The sequence below is a fragment of the Grammomys surdaster genome, unplaced genomic scaffold, assembly GCF_004785775.1.
Source record: "Grammomys surdaster isolate TR1022 unplaced genomic scaffold, NIH_TR_1.0 66, whole genome shotgun sequence".
NCBI lineage: Eukaryota > Metazoa > Chordata > Mammalia > Rodentia > Muridae > Grammomys > Grammomys surdaster.
This window is the reverse complement of record NW_021604568.1, coordinates 5,094,281-5,098,821: the sequence shown is the minus strand read 5'-3', so window position 1 is coordinate 5,098,821 and position 4,541 is coordinate 5,094,281. Positions and strand designations below refer to the sequence as shown.

The following is a 4,541-nucleotide window of genomic DNA, read 5'->3' as shown; positions in this document are numbered from 1 at the left end:
CATAGGACAAAGGTTCATAAAATGACCTTGAAGATCCGGAAAGACATATTCTGGACCCAGAGCAAGTCAGGAGCGGAGCTCAGGTAAGCAGGTATTCATTATATTTCTAGGACCCTACATGACTGCCTTTTGTCCCACATGACTCCTGGAACAAGAGACAGCTGGATCCAATCTCTCTCTCACATTTCTTTTTTCTCTCAAATACACAACACACACACACACAGAAAAGAGAGAGAGAGAGAGAGAGAGAGAGAGAGAGAGAGAAAGAGAGAGAGATTCTGTCTCCTCTTCCTCCTCTCTAAGAACCCCTTGTTCCCCTAAGTAGAAACCACCTTGGTGCCCCCCCCCAATGGTGGAAAACAACCCCAACAAGTGCCTATGAAAAAAGACTTTAAGACTCATGAATATTTAGCTCGTCCTCATGTAAAATATATGACTTTGTGTAAGGATCAGGAGAACGAGGTGCATGATTTTTTTCTGATTTATGGGCCTGGAGACGGATTATTCATAGCAGAGCAGCTGTGTGGAAAGATTCATCCGCTGCAAAATGTGATTGTACATCAGGCAGTGTGTGGGAACGGAGCTATGACTAATGGCTGCTTTACATATAAATGAGAAGGCTTGTGCTAGGAACTGTAAAAAAATACAATCACTCAGCTGACGGGCAGGCTCCTTATCGTGGATGCGGGAGAGGGACCACCAGAAAGGTAGGCGAATGGATGCCTCCCCTCCTCTGGAGCCAGGTCAGGAGATAGAGGGTGGAGAGAGGGGCTGGGGAACTTTGGAAAGGCAGGAGCCTCCTTTCATGATCCCTCTCAGTCTCTGTATTTCACCTGACCTCCTAGGTCCCACCAAAAGCACATCTGGGTGGAGAATGTCCAAACAGAAGAGCTATGTTGTCTGTTGCAACTTGAAGTGATGAACACTCGAAGATCTCCTGACCTCAGCCTGGGGCTGCTGAGGGTTCAGGTCCATTTCAGAAACAGAGAAACATGCATAGGGGGAACCTCAAAAGAGAAAATCTCTGTGGGTCTGAGGTTTTCCTCTGCTACTCCTCAGCCTCTCCTGCTTTCTGTTTATTCATCTCTTTCCTCTCTTGTAGCTGAGACAGGCTGTCTAGACATTGCAGATGTGGACAGATGTTGGGTCTGTAATTTATAACAACGGCCTCCAGAAGGCAATTCCAATTTGTTTCGGTAAGGCTTTGAGTTACAGGCAGAAAAAATATCCTGTAAATACCGTTGACTTACATGGTAACTACACCAAGGGTTTACTTAGTGAACAATCACTAACTATAGCATAATTACACATCCCTGCAGATTACTGGAGAATTTAGTGTCACTGAGCAGGCAATGACCACCAAATCGAAGTCCTGGCTGTGGGAAGGGCTGGAAAATAAGGGAATTGACACACACTTAGTAGGAATTTATTTCTATTTCTTCAAATTATCAATTATCCTCTGTCCCGAGGATCCTTTCAACCTTATCTATGCCATAGATAACCCCTGACTATCATACCAAACTCCAGGCAAGTGCATGCTGGTCGTAGTTTTCAACTGATATAGGTTTAGTATCTGGGGCACTCACAAAACCCTCAGACAAGCATGAGGCTAGTGATTAACTTCTCTATTATTGTAATGGGCTCCACAGTCAGCAGCAGGGCTGAAGGGCACTGAGCCATCTTCACTTTGTCCTGGTGACCGATGGTTCAACAGCTGTCCAGGCTAACAATGAAGCCGACTGGACCACCCACATTGTGAAGTCTATTCTGGTTGTTCTAGTTGGAAACGGAAAGGCATGGTTTTAGAATAATTTCTCAAGAATTTCAGGTTGCTTTTTACTCCCATCTGGGGTGATGTGAGTGTGTCAGGGGAGGTGGGCAGGCCAATGCTAAGGTTTATCATATGCAAATAAGTAAAGTGGTCTAACCTTGATCACAGTGCTGGCATCAGAAATCACATGTGCACTGGGGGTCTGTCATCCTTGAGAATTCTGACCAGCTGGTCCCTTTGGGATTAGGGGATCAGGATTGGCTGGCAGCTGGGGGCTCCTGCTTCGTGGGATGTATAGGATTGCAGCTGAAATAGCTATCAAGGTATCATTTGTTTCTGGCTGGGTGTTGGGGAAACGAAGGTGGGAATAAGTGGGGGTAGAGAAATGTGGAAATCAAATGAACACATTGGCAGTGTTGTATACCAATTCTTAATCCATTGCCAACCTCTTCCAGTTGGTTTGTTTCGTATAATCTCCCCTCCCCCTCTCACCTGCCCAGAGACGATCAAATAAAACTTAAGCTTAATACACTTCTAGTCACAGACCCCTCGGTTTCCACAGACCCTGAAACGGATACCTCCTGCCTCTTTAAGAACAGATATTGTCTAAAGAATCCCGATTCTTTGCGACTGTTGTCTTAATTCTCTCTCTTTCTTCCTAGCATGTTTATGGCATGTTTGGTAGCCACCTAACTAGAGTATATCTTACCCTCACCTAAAGAAGTGGTCTACTTTCTTATGTTAGTAGAACTTCAGCACCAAGTGCTGGGAGGGAAGGCTACTGAAGCCAAAGGAAGAGAGGTAAGATTATAACCCAAAGCCCACTGCCTTGGCAAGCACTGGCCACAGTGACCTCCATCCTGCCCAGGAGGAAAGATGTCATCTGCAAAGGATGAGTTTAGAAAGCAATCTGTGCCTTCCAAGTTTAAAGTTTTCACCCTGGGCTGCATGGTGACTGTAAAGCCACTTTGGGAGACAGTGAAACTATGTCTCAAATGAACTAACAAACAGAAAAGCTCTGGACCTGTGGATGTAGCGCTGTCAGTAAAGTGGTTCCTTATTATCCTGCAGGTATGAAGAGTTCCATCCTCAACATCTGCATAAGCCAGATGTGTTGGCACATGCCTGTAACCTTAGCACTGAGGAGGTAGGAGCAGGAAGGTCATAGTTCAAGGTTATCCTAAGTTATGTAACAAATGCAAAGCCAATCTACTGTATAGGAGATTCTATTTAAAAATAGAATACTATTTAAAAATTAGTATTTGCAGATTGGAAAGACAGCTCAGTGGTTAAGAGCACTGATTGATCTTCCTGAGGTCCTGAGTTTAATTCCCAGCAACCACATGGCCTCTCACAACCATCCGTGGTTGAATCGGATGACCTTTTCTGGTGTGTCTGAAGACAGCGACAGTGTAGTCCTATACATAAAATAAATAAATAAATAAATAAATAAATAAATAAATAAATAAATAAATCTGTTTTTAAAACATTAGTACTTGAGCCTGGTGATGGTGGTGCACACTTTTAATCCCAGTATTTGGGAGGCAGAGACAGGTGGATCTCCAGGCTTGAGGCCAGCCTGGGCTACAGAGTAAGTTCCAAGACATCCAGGGTTACACAAAGAAACTGTCTCCTCCTATGCCCTACCCCCCAAAAATTACCACCACCAACAAAAAACTAGTATTTGATCCAGGCATGATAGCACATTCACTGTAATCTCAGCATTAGTAGACACAGCCAGGAGCATAGCCAAGAGCATCACAGATTTAAGGACAGCCTAGGCTACATAGTGTGACCCTGCCCTCCTCACAAGAAAAGCAAAGCACTTTAATACTGTTTGGAAAGCAGTATTGAGATTCTTGGGGCACCTTTTTATGGAGATATGGAGACTTTGAAAAATACAAATGCATACTGCCTTTCAGGGACCTGTGAGATGTGGGTGGGAACAGCAGGGCACCTTCAAACTCCAGAGATGCTTCTGAGGGCACCAAGCTTCATACAGCTCCCTGGCAGCAGTGGATGTGGGTGCTTGTACTTACGGCCCTGTGGGTGGAAGGAAGGATGCTCTCTGGTTAGGAAGGATGAATGAATGATCATGATGTAAATGGTGAACAAGACCAGAGAGGTGTGTGCTAAGTGTAGATTATCTCCTTGGTGGTTCATCTATATACATTAGTTCTTTAAAGAAAAATGTACCCACTGCTAGACAGCAGAGCTATCTTCAGAGTGAGAGGAAGCACACTCCCACAATCCCACTATGTCTTCTATGAGCATTAGCTGGAAGGTCAGGTACAGTTTCCAGGTATGAAAGACAGAAGTGAGTGGGAAAGGAAGCTGCAGGGGAGTGACTCCATAGATGTCTGCAGGGAACGAGGTTCAAGGTGCAGACTTGGATGCTGCAACTTGAGCAGAGATATCACTGGACTAGGAGAGATCTAAAGCAAGGATAGACTAGGGCTGGAGAAGATGGCTCAGAGGATAAGAGCACTGGCTGCTCTCCCAAAAGACCTGGGTTCAATTCCCAGCACCCACGTGACAGCTCACAGCTGTCTGTAACTCCAGTTCCAGTGGATCCAACACCTTCATACAGACATACAGGCAGGCAAAACACCAATGCATATTAAAAAAAATTAAAGAGGATAGGATGAACTTCCTCACATATATAGATATGTACATGAACATATATGTACATACAGGAACATGCATACCTATGCAGCACCTGGTACTTTTTATTTATTTATTTAATTTATTTATTTTTTTTTTTTTTTTG

The 4,541-nt window shown here is 44.3% G+C and overlaps 1 long non-coding RNA gene across 1 annotated transcript in view; it reads left to right on the top strand.

Moving 5' to 3' along the window:
- Nucleotides 1-647: 647 nt before the first annotated feature.
- LOC114628224 overlaps nucleotides 648-4,541 on the top strand; it is an 8,475-nt gene continuing 4,581 nt past the window's right edge. The window contains exons 1-2 of the long non-coding RNA XR_003712465.1: nucleotides 648-707; nucleotides 846-1,196. This is a non-coding gene — a long non-coding RNA (uncharacterized LOC114628224). The remainder of the gene's footprint in view (nucleotides 708-845; nucleotides 1,197-4,541) is intronic.